At 54.6% G+C, this 18480-nt stretch overlaps 1 long non-coding RNA gene across 2 annotated transcripts; it reads left to right on the top strand.

The window, feature by feature from the left end:
• The first annotated feature begins 10353 nt into the window (after positions 1 to 10353).
• Positions 10354 to 15337, top strand: LOC132321906 (uncharacterized). Of its 2 annotated transcripts, none has more exons than XR_009484963.1 (5): positions 10354 to 10465; positions 11345 to 11490; positions 11769 to 11894; positions 12453 to 12654; positions 14414 to 15337. It is a non-coding gene; the product is annotated as an uncharacterized LOC132321906 (long non-coding RNA). The 2 variants fall into 2 exon arrangements; XR_009484964.1 differs by lacking the exon at positions 10354 to 10465 and adding an exon at positions 11003 to 11042.
• The last annotated feature ends 3143 nt before the right edge of the window (positions 15338 to 18480 follow it).

The raw sequence follows: 18480 nt of genomic DNA, 5'->3' as shown, positions 1-18480 counted from the left end.
GAAAAGCCCTCCCTGTACCCACAGCTGCAACCAAACACAGACGAGAAGTTTCCATCGTACCTTGTGATATACACTGTCATAACTGAATAGCACAACATATGAGGGGATCACGTAACGATATGGCGCACACGATGCAGGTGTATATTGTGCCAGCTGCAAGAGATGCCTCGCTCGCATTTGGGCTTTGAGCTGGCAGCTCTCAAAGGAAGTAAAAAGCCATGACTACCCAGGCGATCTCCCAGCGTGACAGCCATGGAATCCAGCCGCGAGGCTGGATATCCGTCACCTCCAGGCACGTCTGTAAGCCAACAGAACAGAGAAGCTCCCTTGAAATACTTCAGTATGCTCCTTCAGATCTGAATGGCAGTGAATGCAGTTCAAACACAGGATTGCTCCATGGCACTCGTCTCTCCCTTCCACTCAGGAGCATCGTGCAGCCAGTTACTGGGTGCCTAGACCATGTCGGTCTAAACCAAACCATGCACGGAGCTGTCGGGAGAAAGGACTCCCTGGAGCTCACACCAGCTCTAAACTCAACCCCAACAGGCCTGGCTTTGCAGCAGTCGCTGGAAGCAGCGCAGGGTCAGAGAGGCTGGGAAAGAACACTTTGCAAAGCAGAGCGCCCCGGGGCACATCATCGAGCCCGAACCTTTGCCTCTCTGCTCTTCTGCATGTCTGAGCGCCAGCCAAGCAAATATGAAGTTAAATTTCATATGAAGAGAATATTAAAGCCTACATGCTCATTCGTTCAAGCGACATACCTGTGGGATCACCCTGAGGCTCCCAGACGAGATCTGGCTGAGGAGTCGGGTGGCCGTCACCTACTGGCAGAGCTGTAACCAAGCATGTTTCCGTTAGATGTTGTGATCTACTTCTTTCTCAGTGACCTGCAGTGACTGGAGGGGGGTCAGGTAATGACGGGGGACCCAGACGTGGGTGGAGATTTCCAAAGCTGCAGAGGGGCCTGGGTGACCTGTTGGCTGGCACCCGGAAGCTCTCAACACACTGTTTCCAGGCCATGTGCAACACCCCTCAAGGACCGGCTGGACAAACGTACGTCCCCTCGGGGATTTCTTACTGGGAGGTCTCTACAGTGCACAAAGGAAGCCCACACAAAAGCACCAGAGGAAAAAAATTATCATTCACATGTCTCGTGGAGAAGAGCCCGCTGGCCAGTGAGAGTCTGCACCAGTGCTGCCCCATCTGTTCCCCGGGCTGCAGGCCGGGGCTGTGTGTCCCATGGGGACCTGGGTTTGCCCAAGGAGAGCACTGCAGGGCTACAGCAGGAATGCTCCCGTTGTCCTGAGAAGACATCTCCCGAGGACAGATGTCCCCGAGGCTGAAAGCCAGGACCCAGCCTAGGAGCGGCAGAGTCAGGCCCTGGGCATGGCTGTGCCTGTGAAAGGCTTCCTTGGGTCAGGGCGACACAGGGCCGTCTGTAGGGACGGATTCTCACCCCGCGGTGCCGCTCCTGGCCCCACCGTTCACCTGGAAAATGCCCCCGCAGAGGCTGCAGCCCCCTGCGCCTCCCTGCGGGGCATCTGTTTCCCACTTGCCTGCGGAGCTGGACACGGCTCACCTGGCCCATTCCAGCCCCGCTGCTCTCCTGGCCCTGCCCCACCACGAGCCCAGCCCCGCTGTCACCCCGAGGAGTGGAGAGTGGTGCACCATGCTGCCAGGGCTGGGTGCTGGCCCTCGCCTGCCTGCCTACCTAATCCCCGCGCTCGCCACGGAGCAGCCTCGACGTCCCAGGCTCGCAGGGCCACCAGGAGGAGGATAAGGAGGTGGGGGGGGGCCATGGTCCCCCGCCCCTGCATCATGTTGCTGCCGCTGCTGCTACTGCCGCTGCTGCTGCTGCCACTGCCGCTGCTGGCGCTGCTGGCACTGCTGAAGCGGTGCCCGCGGCCCGGCAGTGCACATCACAGCGCGGCCCAGCGGGGCTCTGTGACCTCACAGCCCGGCCTCCCCACTGCAGTCATGCCACTGGGGCACTGCCCCTCCCCCAAGCACCGCCCCCAGCGTGCCCCGCCCCCACATGTCACCTCAAGAGGGCGGGGCTCCCAGAGGGGTGGGAGACTGAGACTGCCCCATCCTGCCCACCTGGCGGGGCCCTGTGCAACCGAGGCCCCCCACCTCATGGACCTCTCTGGGCGTTGAGGCCAGATCTCCGGTGCTCTGGGGCAGCTGGCATGTCCGGAAGCAGCCCTGTCCAACGCCCGTTCCGTGTTTCCTGATGGCAATAGCCTCACCACCCCAGAGATGACAGTCCTCCTCAGAGAGCCGTTCTTGGCTTCTTTTAGAACGCTTGCTCTGCACTAATAGTTTGGCTGTTGACACCATATGCAGTAGTGGGCAGCAGGGGAAGAGCCTGCAGACACGCACTGACTTATTTCACTGGATGAACGAAGGATAGCAATTACCTGGCACGCCTGTTGATTGAATTGCCCCTGTTTTTTCATTGGAGACTGGCACCGCGAGACCCCCTCCTTCCTGGAGTGCCTCCTTCTCCACAGTCTCACCGTCCGTCTCTTTAGAAAGAAGGTGGGTCAGCTTAATTAGAAGTGGCCATTCCTCATCAGGAACACGGTACCTTCAGGAGGCAATACTTCTCCAAATACACTAGAGAAACAAAGCCTGGGCATTTGGGGATGCACCTAGTCACTAGTCCGAACAACGTGTCATTCATGGAGAAAAGTGTAAGCGCTAGACCCTTTCCAGTTTACCAGTAGGCAGGAAATCCTGACCTGCTGAGAGACTAGGAGATTGCATGGCACCTTCTTGTTCACATTTCACTTAGTACATTTTTGGCAAACTGCAAGATGATGGTAAATTACTTCCTTCAGAGAGGACAGGAAGACCCTGTAGCCGGTTCAGCTGGGGAAAGAGCCCTCCTGAGAAGCACTTCCCATCATGCCAACTCCATCACGTGGTCAGGGTAACAGACACACATGGGGGACCCAGCTCTTGCAACCCCCAGCTCTTGCAACCATATTCTGGGAACTTTCACAAGTGGCAGTGAAGAGCCCACAGTCCCCCAAAACAAGAGGAAACCCTCAACCAAGTGTTTGAAAACACAACTAGAAACAGACAGCTAAACCACCCGAGACTGAATGCACAGCCCTTCATTTTAGCTGCCTTCAAGTTGGGTGTCCAGCCTCAAGCTGGGTGTCCAGCTTTCACCCGTCCCTGACCCCGAGCTGTCACCGAGAGTCCTCAGACATCAAGGAGAACAACGGGGCTGGACCAGGCTGTGAAGCTGGGGCGCTCCGATCCTGAATGGGGGATGCCTGCAGCCCAGGCAAGGTCGGCTGCTCCCAGCGACCCCAAGCTGTCTGCGCATCCTCTCCACCTCCCAGTGGCACTCTCCCCGCTGGCAACGGCCAGGGTGCTTGCCCTCTCACGGCTTATCAGGAATGAACTCCTTGGCAAGTCCCTCATGCATTCAAGGAGTGAGCACCGCCAGTTCCTGCCAGCTGGGTACCAACGTCTGCCCAGAACGGCTCTGACCAGTAACGCTATAACTGGGGCAGCAGCTGTCCCTGGGACTCAGCTGGAACCATAATGGGCAGCAGAGGCTCTGGAAAATCTCTGCAGCTTGCCAGCACGTGCAAGGCGTGAAATTGAGCGTCACCGCAGTGAGGCTCCGATCGATCCCTTCCTGCTGTGTAGGCTACTGCTTGTCCATGCATGCCTCTAAAACCTCAGCTTCCCAAGTCTTCTGGTAAGAGTGGTATATACCCACTCCTTCAGGAGTTCCTTTAGCAATTCTGATGACCGCTCAGAAGAGTTTCCTATTTCAGCTTTATCCTTTGCTTTTTGAGGACCTTAATGGCAATTATGAAGTTAAAATTCACAGAAATAAAATATTGAAAAGGAGTGCCTAGTCTGTAAAGTCAGCCAAGACTGCCTACTCACCCCTGGGCTGCCAGGTGAGCTCCAGCGTAGGATCCAGCCGAGAAGTCGGAAAAGCCCTCCCTGTACCCACAGCTGCAACCAAACACAGACAAGAAGTTTCCATCGTACCTTGTGATATACACTGTCATAACTGAATAGCACAACATATGAGGGGATCACGTAATGATATGGCGCACACGATGCAGGTGTATATTGTGCCAGCTGCAAGAGATGCCTCGCTCGCGTTTGGGCTTTGAGCTGGCAGCTCTCAAAGGAAGTAAAAAGCCATGACTACCCAGGCGATCTCCCAGCGTGACAGCCATGGAATCCAGCCGCGAGGCTGGATATCCGTCACCTCCAGGCACGTCTGTAAGCCAACAGAACAGAGAAGCTCCCTTGAAATACTTCAGTATGCTTCTTCAGATCTGAATGGCAGTGAATGCAGTTCAAACACAGGATTGCTCCATGGCACTCGTCTCTCCCTTCCACTCAGGAGCATCAGGACGATGAGGAGGAAGAGGTAAAAGGAGGCAACATGTGGAGAAGGAGGAAGAGGATGAGGAGGCAAGAGGAAGCACAAGAAGAGGAGGAGTATGCACCAGGCAACAGGAGGCAACAGGAGGAGGAGGAGGCAACATGCAAAAATATGAAGCTACAGAAGGAGGAGGAGGAGAAAGAAGGGAAGGGAACAGAAGGCAAGAAGCGGGGAAGGGAACAGGAGGGAAAAGAAGGCAACAGGAGGAGGAGAAAGAGGCCAGAAGAGGCAACAGGTGGTAAAAGGACGAGGAGAACGAATAGCCAACAAGAGGCAAAAGGAAGCAACAGGAGGAAGAGGAGGAGGAAGAAGAAACAGGAATCAACTGGAGGCAACATGAGGAGTAGTAGAACACAACAGGAAGAAATATGAAGCAACTAAAGAAGGGGAAGACAACAGGAGGAATCAGGAGAAGGAGGCAACAGGAGGAGGAGGAGGCAGCATATGGCAACAGGAGGCAACAGGAACAGGAGAAGGAGGCAACAGGTTTAAACGGGAGGAGGAGGAGGCAACATGAAGCAACAGGAGGCAAGGAGAAGCAAGAGGAGGAGGAGGCAACAGGAGGCAACAGGAGGAGAAGGAAGAGGAGGAGGCAGCAGGAGGCAACAGGAGGCAACAGGAGGAGGAGGAAGAGAAGAGAAGGAGGCAACAAGGAGGAAGAGGAAGAGGCAACAGGAGGCAACAGAAAGCAACAGGAAGCAACAGGAGAAGGAGGAGGAGGCAACAGGAGGCAACAAGATGCAGGAGGAAGAGGAGGAAGGGGATGATGAGGAGGAAACACCTGCCTATTCCCTCTAGATTTTAAGCACATTAAAAGTCAGGGATGGAGCACCTGCTATGTCCGTTTGTCTTCAGCGATGCAGAAAATCCAAGCTTAGTGCTGAAGTCATTACTTACAGGAGTCATTCCACATCATGACCATTGCTCCTCTTTGGAATAGAGGGGAAAGCTCTGGATGACAATGGATGTCAGGACGCGCTCCAGAAAGAGAAGATCAGTGCAAGAAGATCCCCGTCACCTAATTGCAAAGAAATAATTCTAGCTCAATGAAATGGGTACCGAAAACGAAACACACCGAACCGAGTTGCAGTCTGATGGCTTTGCCATCACTGTCGCAGGGCCCCAGTTCACAGCAATTGCGAAGGACCTTTTGAAAGACTCAGATGCCTGTCACCTCCTCTGAAGAGGACCTGCTGCTTACCCGTTGCCAGCGTTAGCAGCAGAGCCCTCTGCCTCTCCAGCCCACACTTTCCCACCTTGTAGGCAGGAGTTACCAGCTTTCAGCTGCTACTTCAATGGCTCTCTTGACCATTCTCCTTTTCTGTCTCGCTTCCTACTGTATCAGTTAGGGTGGGCTTCCTATCATTCTAGACTGAGCCCAACTTCTCAGTAGGAGGATTACACTGCTGCCCCATTGCTTGCCTATTTTAGAATACGGAAAAGAGATGATAATTATCAAACAGTAACTCTACCCGTAGCCCATACCTATGTAGTCTATAGCCTGTGGCTCTGAAGGTATAGACCAGCCTATACTTATATCCTGTATCTACTCTCCGATCTGTGCAGGAAGTCAAATAAAAATTACCTTTAATAGAGCATGGAACTTTGGGGGAGTGGAGAAGAAAGAAAAGGTGGGAAAAAAGAGAAGCGTAGGCACACAATTAAAAAAGAAAGGAGTTGAGTTATCCCGAAGACCAGCTCAGCCCAACTTGCTTTCACTGGCAAAACGCTGTGAAGCTTGGAGGAAAAAAAGCTGACAGGTGCTGGGAGGCACCCAATTATCTGAGTTCAGATGTGAAAGAGGAGGACAACCTTGACATGGCTCCTTTTCACTGTCCCCCGACCTGTGTGCATGTTATGACGTCTTCGTTTCCCTGAAGTTCTCCCCGACTAACAGGGAAGTATCATCTGTCCAAGCCACGTGCCACGGGGAGAAACAGTTCTGACCATGAAGGGGCAGCAAATAACTGCATCTGCAGAAGCAAAGGGGCAGCCGTGCCTCAGCTTCGGAGATGCCCAAAGCTGCCCCGGGGCCCCAGGAGCCCCTGGCACCCCAGCGTTTGCTTGGCCCTGAAGCCCTGCGGGGCCTGCCAGTGCTGGGGAGCCCCGGGGACAGACACGAAGGACAGCGGTCAGCCTGTGTAGGGAGAGTGACGGGACTCCGTCCTTTTTTCTGGCCACAGGAGGATGCCCTGGGCCATGCCAGGACAGGGTGTCTCTTCTCCTCAGCCCCGGGGGAAGGCGAGGCCTGAGGAAGGCCCTGGGGGCTGGGCTCAGCATGGGCGGTGTGACCGAGGGCAGAGCCCTCCCTCCTGCCAGGTGCCGGCCTGGCCGACACCAGCAGCTCCCACCACACAGCTCCTCCTGCCCAGGGCTGTGGCTGGCAGCACAGACAGACCCACATTTTGGGAAAGACTTGCTGTTCCAGAGCAAACCCACGGCAGCTCCTCTCCTGCCCCCTCTCCTCCCCTCCTGTCATGTCCCTTCCCCTCAACCCCCTTCCCTTCCCTCTCTCCCTGAGCAGGCCCAGACCCCATGAGTGGACAGAGGGACGGCAGAGCTGTGCACACACCTTGAGCTGCTGAGAGAACAGCTCCAGGGGCAATGGCCCTTCTTGAAGGCCATCTCTCCGCAGGTCCAGTATCCCGGCTGGCTGAGGAACGAGCTGCGGTCAGGGGGTGAGTTGCCGCGACTGGCGGAGTGGGTTGGGCGAGCGCAGCAGGATGAGGCCTGTGCCCTGACAGGGCCCTTTCCTGGACAGCCTGTCTGCTCCAGGAGAGGGCCTGGACAGAAGCTGCTGGCGTTTGACTTTATTCCTCTGAAGATGCCTGAATTAAAGCCCAAAAAAGCTACAGGATAATCACAGGCAGCTCCTCCTGCCCATGGCCATGGCTGCCCAAAATCACCCCCCCATGACCAGGATCCACCCCAGGGTCTGTGGCAGTGTGGGAGGGCAGCGGGGGCAGGGCAGCTCTGGGAGGAGAGGCCTGGGCTGCCCCTGCCCGCCCAGCTGGTGCCAGCTGGCTCCAGCCTGCCCAGCAACAGTAGTGCCATTGGCCACAGCTGAGCCAATCAGCGCAGCAGGAGGTGGCCTGTCAGTCACAGCTGGCCTGGGGCGGGGCTGGAGGGGGCAGAGGCTGAGTGGCCTGAGGAGAAACTGGTGAGATGCAGGTGGGGCCCGGGCCCAGGCCCAGGCCCAGGGGTGCTGCAGGCACAGGAGCAGTGTGAATGAGCCTTCTGAAACGTTTCCTGGGTTATTCACTAGATATGTGCATAGAGAGGCAAATTGGGCCGTGAACTGACTTTCCAATTAAGGGTTTCCTCTTGCCATAGAACATGCTTCCATTTTCTCATGGGTAAGAGACTGAAAGGTAGAAGCTGAAGCAGCGTGTGCCTCTTGTGAAAATACGTAACCACAGATGGTTGTATTGAGTTGATCCTTAGTTGCTTCCTGTGTAGAAAAACGGCACATTAATTTAATCTTTTGTGTCTCGGCAGGGCCTTGATACTGCTACTGTGTAGGCACCAAGTATGTGGCTGTCCAGTTCTCTGCATGTCTGTGGCTGATCTTTCTTGTTTCTTGGCTTGTGCAGGTGCTTATGATGTCATATGTGCCTGAGTAGGTAATAGGGCAGGAGTATGCCCCTGGCTTCTGCAGCTGCTTGTGATGTAAGTGATAGCGGATGAGGTGGTAGGACAGAAGCATGCCCCTGACTTCTTCAGGTTCCTGGAGGGCCACTGTTGACTGAGTAGCCAATAGGCGTGGAGCACGACCCCGGCACGTGCTGCTACTTGTGATGTCATAGGTGGCACCCAAGCAGGTGATGGGGCAGGAGTATGCACCTGGCTTGTGTAGGTGCTTGTGATGTCATAGGTGCATGAGTAGTTGATAGGGCAGGAGCAGGATGTGTCTTGTAGAGCTGCTTGTGTTGTCACTGATGGCTAAGTAGCTGTCTGGGTATAAATAGACACCTGGCTGGTGCAGGTGCTTGTGATGTCAATGAAGGCTGTGCAGCTATTGGGGTAGGAGCATGCACCTGGCTTCTGCAGGTGCTTGTGATATCATAGGTGGCTGAGTAAGTCATAGAGCAGGAGCAGGCACCTGGCTTGTACAGATGCCTGTGAGGTCAATGGTGGCTGAGTAGCTGACAGGGCAGGAACAGGCCCCTGCGTTGTGCTGATGATTGCGGTGTCATAGGTGTATGAGTGGACAACAGGCCAAGAACAGGCCCCTGCCTTGTGCTGATGATTGCGATGTCATAGGTGGCTGAGTAGGTGATAGGGCAGGAGCAGGACCTGGCTTCTACGGCTGCTTGTGATGTCACTGGTGTCTAAGTAGCTGTTTGGGTATGACTGAACAGCTGGCTTTTGCAGGTGCTTGTGATGTCAATGGTGGCTCTGTAGGTCTTAGGGCAGGAGCATGCAGCTGGCTTCGGCAGCTTCTTGTGATGTCACATGTGCCTGAGTAGGTGATAGGGCAGGAGCAGGCCCCTGGCTTGTTGTTTTGGGAATTGTGCAGCCAGCCCCTAGACCATGGTAGGAATTATGCGGGTGCCACCTCAACAGGGCTCGGCCCTAGGTTTCTGCTCGCAGAAGATGACTCGCCAATCCCCTGAGTTAGTAAGTGGTTTATTTATCTGACATGCAGAGCAGCTCGAGGTGGGTGGCTCCAAGGAGGGACCCCTACTGCAGATCACGCACCCCCATTATACCCTTATGGGCAGATTTCCTGGAACGTACCACCCATCACCCCAAGTACCCCAACGTACCACCCCAAGTCCAATCACTTAATTCTGGTCAGTGGTCTCTTGATTTCTTACTGGTTTGCTTGGTCGCTGGGCTGGCCGCCTTCTGAAGTTACCTCTTTCTCCTGGAATTGTTTCCTTGGTCACTTTCTTCTTCATTCTGCTTGCATCTGCCAGTTTCAGCTAGTTCTGTAGCTGCAACTTTTTTCCCCCAGTCAGCTCTCGGTATCCTTGTCCTCTGCATTGCCTTTAACCTCTCTCTGCCTTGCTCCTCTCCCCTCTGTGCCTGCAGGCAGTGCCCTGAGCCCTGCTGTGCTTTGCAGAGGGGCTGCTCGTGGGCAGAGGTGTCTCTGTGCAGCGCTGCCCACTTGCCAGGAGCTCCCTCTGTCCCAGGAGTCTGGCCCAGCTCAGCAGCAAAGGACCAGCGCACGGTGTCACTTTCTCTTTGCCCTCTGGGCTCCCTCCAGGTGTCCCTGGGTCAGCAGGGAACCTGCTGGGAAACAGGCTGAAGCAATCAAAAAGAGGTACGGGAACAGGGCCCTGCTGTCCAGGTGGGGCCCTGCTCTCCCAGTGGGGCCCGGCCCCACGCTGGGTGACCACAGCCTGGTTAAAACACACGCCCCACAGGGCTGCTCTGAAGAGCTTCCTCCTTTCCCAGGTGCAGAGGGGCATCCTGAGAAGCTGCTGCAGAGGTGGGTGAAGTTTTCCCTCGCTGTGCTGCCAAACCGGGGGCCGGGCACCAGGCAGCAAGACACAGGGAAGAAGCCTTCTGCCAGGCGAGACCCTTGTGGGAAGGGGGAAAGGGACCTTTGCGCCCATGTAGGCAAGACATCTCCTTTGGACACTCTGGCTGTAGGGACTCAGGAAGGTCCCCGACGCATGCCCCACATTTTTTATGAGCTTGTTTGCCCCATCGTGGGCCCCTTAGTGGGGAAGGTGGAGGATGTTGGTGCACCCTCCATCGCTTGGGATGCCCTTACACCAGACCTGAGGTGCAGTCCTTTCCCATCCGTCTGACGAGGCTCAGGAAAGGCTCCAGCTTGCCATGGGAAACAGCCCCACCTGCCCCACTTCTTCTGCCAGCCTGGGGAGCTTTGATACCGGGTGAAAATGGGAGACAAAACTGCCCCGCGCTCATGCTGACTCCTCCTGTTGTTTCTTTTGCAGCATGCTCCCCCCATGTGCAGGCAGATCCCTCAGGACGAAGGAGGCAGGCAGGCAGGAGCCAGCTCGTCCAGGCAGGCCCAGCGCTGCATTCCCATCGTCTGAAGGCTGCAAGAGAGCGCTGCGGGTACGTGCCTTGCTGTGACTACCGTGCTGTTTGAGACTCAGCAAAAGCCTCTTTGTGCAGAGAGCCACCCTGAAAGGATCCCGTGGCTTGCGTTCATTGGAACCTGTCTGTCACCTCCTTCAGACCTTCTTCCTGAAAAGGAAGGTGCTGCACACCGTTCCCGCCTGTTATTGCCCCCTGGGTTGTCATGAAACACTTTATTCTGGCCAGGGGCTCTGGAAAAAACGTGTAAGTCCTTCCTAGGTCGTTGACAGTGGAGGTCTTTGGTCACTCAGCTGTGTTTGCCATGAGTTGAAGAGCCTGGCGTGACTCCACGGCCCCTGATCTGTTAGGGGCAAAGCTGACCGACCGGCTGAGGCAAGGGGCAGCAAAGTGGGTCAGACCCAAAGGAAGCCCCTCCAGGAGCTGAGACTAATCCTGCTTGCTGCTGCATTTCCATCCCCTCGTGGAGGTCTGGCAGCTGTCCGCAGAGTGGGAGCAAGCGAAGACCCGGTGGCAAGAGCAGCGAGGGCAAGCAAAGGCAGAATGGGTGGCGTAGGAAGCCTGGTCTGCAGGGGAGGACCGACAGCTGCCCCAGGTACGGGCAGCAATTGATACTGCTGAGAGCAGCAGCGACCCTCTCTGTCAGGGCAGCCAGGGTGGCAGGTCTGCAGGGGGTGGTAGCAGGACTGACACCCAGTTGCAGGGCAGGGGTTTTTCCCTGGGAGAGATTGGGAGCAGGATCCAAGAGGCAAAAGGAGCCGTCAGCCGTGATGTTGGGCATGCGGTGCTGAGTGTCCCAGCTCCCAGGTCCAGCTGCAGGCTCCTTTCAAGAGGTCGTCTGGGAATCGGCACCTGTGTTTGCCCTCTGGTTTGCTCAGAGCATCTCCTCCTTGTCAGGCACTCGGCACTGGAGGCACTTGGACTCCCCACCCTCCAGCCCAGCCCAGGAGAAGGGAGGTCAGCAAGAGGTGGAGAAAGGCTGAAAACCTTCTCCCAGCGGAGGAGATGGCAGCAGCAGCCCAGCTGGAGAGACTCCAGCCTGAGTAAGTGTGCGCCAGCTCTGGGGGCAGCTTGGGGCAATTGTGACCCCACAGAGATGTCCAGGACCCCTGTGCCTGTGTCCTGGGGTTGCATAGGGCACCCTCTGATGTCTCCTAACACGGGCATGACCTGGGTTACCGCCACGGCCAAGGCCCAGAACTCATCACAGGGTGAAAGGGTGGGTACACAGGGGACTGGGTGGGTGCAGGGGCCGGGCGAGGGGAGAGGCAGAAGGGGTCTCCGGCAGAGGCTGAAGGATGATGTTTCCCTGTTGTTGCAGCCACCTTTCCCCATGAGCAGTCCGGGTCCTCAGAAGGCTGGAGCCACGTCAAGCATGGAGGAACATCTTCAAGCACATCACTGAGAACAACAGGCAGCATCAAGAGCAGCAGAGGCAGCTCCCCTGGTAACCGTCTCCAAAAAGGGATGGTGCTTCCCCTGGCTGCAAGGCCCATCCCTCCACTGAGAGCAGCCCTGGGGGAAAGAGGGCATTTCTCTGACACCCCTTGCGAGACAGAAGCAGGTTCTGGAGGCTGGCTTTGGGCTGGGCCTCCCTGACACCCAAGGGGACTGCCTGGGCACCCAGAATTGGCTTTCCATGTGGGACGTAAAAGCCCTGGCTGAAGACGGGGGGATCCCTCTGATGGCTGGCTCTCCAAACCCTTTCCAAACCAGAGAGCATGTCCTTCCCTTGCAGAGTCCTGCCCCAAGACACCTTGCCCTGAGGGGGGACACCTGTATGGGACACCCAAGGTGTTGGCCCCACCTGACTCAGCCCCAGGCTGATCAGCTGCACCTGGGACCTTCTCATGGGCTTGGGCACAAGGCTCCTCTCCCACTTCACACACACCTTGAGGCTTCATCGCAAGCAGATCCCGTCACAGGTGGCCTGAGCTAAGCCTGTAGGATTTCTCTGCCTTCTCCCTGTCCATACGATCATACACTTCTCTTTCTTCCTCCCTAGCACTAGATGCTGGTAACCGCAGCAGAGGGGAAGTTGCTGGGAGCGGCAGCTGTAGCAGTGGCTGTTAGCAGAGGGGCTGGGAGGCCCCTTTACAAAATGAAGAGCTCTGGGGCTGTTGCCAGCTGGACTGACTGATCTGTGCCTGGTGATGGATCCATCGAAAGGGATTACACACACCCTATGAGTGATCCCAGAACTGCTGGTAGGGGCAGGAGGGAATAAAGTCCCCACACACAGCACAGCGTGAACATGTGCAGCCCCGCTCCTGCACATCCCAACACACAGGCAGCACAACAGAGGAGGCTCTAACGCTCTTCCCTGGAAACCAGCACAGCTGGTGCCTCCCTGAAGTGCCCGCACGCTCATGCACACAGCGTGGAGAAGCATCAGCAGGGCCAGAAGTCTGTGTGTGATTACAGGGCTGCGGCCACACTGGGACCACAGAGGTGTGGTGGGTAGATGGCACAGCGGGAGGGCTGTGGTGGAGGGACACTGGCTCTTCAGGAAGGACTGTCTGGGAAGGCGAGGAGGTGGACTTGCCTTCTGCTTGGGGTGGGACAGGAGCCAGCTTATGGGTCCGCATCAGCAGGCAGAGCAACGTGGGTGCCGTGTTGGCAGTTACCTGCTAGAGACCTCCTGTTGAGGAGGAAGATGTAGAGGAGGCCTTCTTCAAACAAGTGGAAGGAGCCTCACGTTCACAGGCCCTAGTCCTCATGGGGGACCTGAAGCACCCTGGTACGTGCTGGAAGGACAATCGAGCAGGGCTCCAGCAATCTAGGAGATTTTCTAGAGTGCCTTTCCTGGCACGGGTGACGGTGGCAACCAGGAGACCTAACAAGGCAGGGGAAGAGAAGGGTGGGGAGGCATGACCCTAGTTCTCGCTGGGGTCTGAGACAGCATTCCCAGAAAAAGTCATGGACATCACTCCCCACAGCCTTCCCTCCCTCCATCCCCTGATGAGTCAGGCAGCCCCAGCTCCAGCTGTGCTCCTCTGGCTCCAGCTGTGCTCTGCCCCTCACCCTTTGCCTTGGGGTGCAACGGGCGGAGCAGCCCCATGTGTCCCAGCACCTTCAGCCCTAGGATGAGCAAACTGGCCTTCTCACCCCTCCTTCCTTGCTGGAAAGCCCTTACCCATCTCTGCTCCTAGGGGCTTGGGGTGGCGGGGCCAGGGGAATCTGGAAAGGCAGGGAAACCTGTCGCAATTGGGCAGGATGCTGCAATTCAGATGGGGTTGGTCCTGGCCTCTGGAGGGATTTCTGTCTGACCTCTTAAGAGCAGCAATAGGGACAGCCACATCCAAGCGAGTCCCCCAGGGTGCCTGTTCTGCTCCCAGAGCGGGGAACACGCCACAGCCCAATCTCTGGGTCCCAGCACCCCAAGAGCCTGGGCCCCTACAGCCCTCCATGCACAGGGCGTGCCTGGAGACATCTCAGCTGCCAGCAAGGTGGGGTGGCACAAGGAGACAGTGCAGCCTGGCCATGCCCTGGGGGACCACAGCCGCAGGATTGGGGCTGTGCTGGACTGGGGCCCGTGGGGGCAGTGTGCCCCTGTGGGAGCTGGTCCTCACCTCCTGGCCGGTGTCAGAGGCTTCCCTCCAGCCCTGCACCCAGACCAGAGCTTGCTCCTCTCGCAGGAGCGGGGCAGGAGGGGGCTGCTTGGGGGAGGCGAGGTGTCAAGGTTATGCTTGTATCTGTTCAGAGGAGACTATGCTCTGTAAATAGCCTGTCTTTGGGAGCTGTTGTTACTGCTGTCAGGAGAGCTAGTAAAACTGGCCAGCAGGCAGAGCTCAGCCCCTTCAAGAAGTTGCCTGCTGGAGTCTTCCCACTGCATAGTTTCCTCTGTTTTCCTGGCCTGTCCTGATGTGAGAAACCTTCCCCAAAGGCCTTTATCTCCAAGGACTCTGCGCCCTGGGGGCTTCTCTCCCATTGCCTCTGGCTTCTTGCTCCTCTGCTTTCTTTCAGGAGATGCAGCTGAACCAAAACGTCTGGTCCGAGCAAGCAGCCAGTTGGGGGAAATAGGAGATACCAGCAGCGCCAAGCAGCTCTGTGGGGATGGGAGGAGGACGCTTGGATGCAGCAAACACTGCTGCCGGCCGTGGTGTGTCCCTGAGCCATCTCTCGTCGGCTCCCCACTGTAGGCCAGTTCTGGGGATACAGAGACATAACTATCTGCTTTTAACCATTTGGATATTGTTTCTTGTTTAACCACTTAGATATTGTTTCTTGTTTATTCTTTCTAAAACTCACTTACCAAGGCTGGCGCCTGTAACGTCTGTTAAGGGTTAAGTTTATCAGGGACTGGTATTTGTCAAAAGCTACTTGCTGAACAAAGGGAGTGATAACAGGAACTGCAAGGCTAGTCTGACCACAGAACCGACTAGGACTTGTTAAAACTGCTGAAATCAACAAGTAAGAAGACAGCACGCTTAAAAGACTGAAGTTCATCTAGAGGACAGAAGAGGAAGAGGAAGATAAGACCCCTGAAGAAGTAAAAGACCACCAGAGACAGATCTGAGCCTGCGCAGTTTCTGAATCAACTCCGCCCCCAACTTATACATACGTATTATGAAACCCTATGACTATGTATGCTTTGGTGTAATAAATATCCGACTGCTTGCCGAAATGGTGTGCAAGCTTTGAGGAGAAATCCCCTTGCACCCGGCGCCGTAATAAACACGCCTGCTTTATAACTCTTTGTGAGTTGTAAAGTTTGTTTCTGCGTGTCAGTTTGGCACCCCAGATGGGACCCTCTCTGTCCGGCTGCAGGACCGGCTGAGAGTGGGATGTCCTTGGCATGCCCTGAGATTTCTCGGAGGACCTCCCTCGCTCACCCGATCACTGCAGAGACAGACAAGGACCATCAGCGGACCAGGTATGTTAATTTAAGGGGGGGAACCTGTAAGTCATGAGGAGACATCCTACGCGAGGTAAAGAGCATTGGCGCTCGCCCCTGGGTGGTCAGGATTCGAATCCAGCAGTGGGGAATGCGGGAATCGCTGATTAAGGGAAGTACGCGATGGGTGCTCTTCGCTGAAATTGTGTGAGTACGGGATAGCTATCGTTTGTACCAACTATTACAGCCCCTGGGAATTGTAATTTATATTATTGTGGCTATAATTGGGATTTTATGATAGTCATTACAATCTGCATACTTAAGAAGGTTTTGTGCCCGGTACTGTGTATTGTGTGAAAAGTGCTTTATTATACAATTAATGTTGTTGTAAGTTGTTATAAGTTGGGTGAGTGTTTGAGTAAGTGATGAAGTTGGACTGCAGGGCGAGTGCGGAGTCCTGATCCGCGGTTCCGTGTTCTCCGTGAGGAGAGTGGCCGGAGTGGACAAAGCTTATGACAGACTTTGGGGCTGTCTTAGTCGAACCGATTGTTAACCCTTATTGTCCTATACACGGATATCAGGATTTTTCATGCAACCCAATATATGTTTTTGAGTGTTTTGGTTGTAAACAGAATGTTTGGGTATGGTTTGGGGACGATTTTTGGTGTAGTGAGAGTCAAGGAAACCAGTCTAAATGGAATAAGATTGAGCGCTCAGGCCAGCTTAAGCAGGTGCTTTGTGGGGATATAAAAGGTGTAAGGAATCAGTAAGAATGCCGCTGGTATGTGGGGGGGAATGTAGAACAGAATAGTGACGGGTTTACTTGGCGTGGAGCACGGACGAGTGCCTGTCTGATTTGCCATTGGTGTTGCTTGTTTGTTTGCGCTAAGTGTTTGGAGTGTCATAAGTACATTATTTCTTTTTCGACAATTGTGTATTCACTGTGGGGCGAGTACGCCCTTGCATCTTTTGCCTTGGATAAGGTATTATTGTTGTCAATTCAATCAGGTTGTATTCTTAGGCTGAGGAATAAGCCCCTGCGGCCAGGATGTTCATTGTGGGAGGTAATCAAAGTGGCGGAATATTGAAAACGAGCCCTCTAGGCTGTATTTTAGCTCACTGGAAGGAGACAGGAGAGCCGCCAGGAGGAAGCGTGAACAGAAAGACTTTAATAAAATATTGTAATCAATGGTGGCCTTTGTATAAAATGGATGATGAGGAGAAATGGCCCTTCAATGGAACTTTGAATTATAATACCTTGTTGCAATTCATGTTGGTTTTGAGGGGAGAAGGAAAATAAGAGAAAGGGAAAAGGAAAGATGAGGAGGTGCTGTTCGGCGTGCAGCATAGGGCAGAGATGTAGAAAGCTAGGGAAAATAAGGGACCCCGGGATAGGAGATCTGCCCGAGCATTATAAATCACCTGTAGGAGTACAAGAAGGAGAAAGTGAAAGTTCAGATTCGGAAGCGCCCTGCAGCGGAACCACGCGCCGGTGGTACTGGAGCCTGAGGGCGCAGGCGCAGCCATGGTGTCCGGCAAGCAGCTGGCCGACTTTGGCTACAAGTCCTTCTCTGGCTCCATGGCGCTGCTGACGATCTACGGCAGGTACCTGTGCGGCTTCCCCGCCTACCGCCTCCTCCAGCGCCGCTGGGAGCAGCAGGCCGCGGCCAGCCCCAACAACTGTGGGGGAGCCGGTACCGCATTTCCCGGATGGGGGGGAAGCAGGGAAACAACCCTGCGGCCTCCCCCAGCTGGGGGAGGAAGCTGGAGCCCAATAAAACCGCTGTGATGAGACCCAAGTGCGGTGCTGCGTGGTGTGTGCCCCAACCAGCGCCCAAGGGTGCCCCTCCCGCCTCAAAGGTGCTTCTCGGAGGCAGCAGCCCAGCTGCTCAGAAGCACAGAGAAAGGGCAGACCCTGTCCTTGATTTTATTTTCTCAAGATGAAACCTATCAACCAAGCTTTAACACCTGTGGATGATGATTTTGTAACGGTAAAGGGAGCTACTGGCCAAAGTGAAAAGGCGTACTTTTTAAACCTCTTAAATCTAGATTGGGAAAACAATTGGGAATACACAAATTCTTATATATGCCTAACTCACCAAAACCTCTATTGGGGCAAGGCTTATTGGAACAACTAAAAGCTGAAATAAAATTTGAGAAAGGAAAAATAGAGCTTCGTGTGGGGGATGACCAGCTAATTGAACTTCTGAGTCTGGCTCTCATAGATACTCCTGTTAGCTCAGAAGTACCTGAGGAAATCCAGAACCAAGTATATCCAGGGGTATGGGCCTCAGAGATACCAGGAAAAGCGAAAAATGCCTCCCCAGTAATGGTCAGGCTCCAATCAGGGGCGCGGTCTGTAAGAATTAAGCAATATCCCCTCAGAACTGAAGACAGGGAAGGAATCCGACCAATAATCAACTGATTTATCAAATATGGGCTACTAACAGAATGTGAATCGGAATATAACACTCCCATTCCACCTGTCAAAAAGCCGGATGGTAATTATCGAATAGTACAGGATCTCAGAGGCATTAATAGAATTGTTGAGGATCTGCATCCTGTCGTAGCAAACCCATATACATTATTAACTAAATTGACACTTGAATTGGCCTGCTCTACCATATTGGACCTGAAAGACACCTTCTTTTGCCTACCTTTGAGTCCAGAGAGCCAGTTGCTCTTTGCATTTGAGTGGGAAAACCCGGACTCTGGGAGAAAGACACAACTGACATGGACTGTGTTACCACAGGGGTTTAAAAATAGCCCCACTCTTTTTGGGAATCAACTAGCCAAAGACTTGGAACAGTGGGAGCGACCGCATGGAGATGGAACAATATTACAATAAGTAGATGATCTATTGATAGCCACTAAAACAAAAGAACTATGCATACTATGGACAGTCAGTCTGCTAAATTTCCTTGGACTTAATGGCTATCGAGTCTCTCCACAGAAAGCCCAAATAGCTCAGTGGCAGGTAACTTACCTCGGATACGAGATAACTGCTGGCCAAAGGACCCTAGGAACAGCAAGAAAGGAGGCCATCTGCCAAGCTCCTCGACCACAGACGGCTAAAGAACTCCGTACGTTTTTAGGGATGACGGGATGGTGTCGTCTATGGATCTATAACTATGGCCTCTTGGTAAGGTCACTCTATAAACTGTTGAAATCTAATCCGAAAGACCTCACCTGGAAT

The sequence above is a fragment of the Gavia stellata genome, unplaced genomic scaffold, assembly GCF_030936135.1.
Source record: "Gavia stellata isolate bGavSte3 unplaced genomic scaffold, bGavSte3.hap2 HAP2_SCAFFOLD_94, whole genome shotgun sequence".
In the NCBI taxonomy this organism is placed as follows: Eukaryota; Metazoa; Chordata; class Aves; order Gaviiformes; family Gaviidae; genus Gavia; species Gavia stellata.
This window is presented reverse-complemented; position numbering and strand designations above follow the sequence as displayed.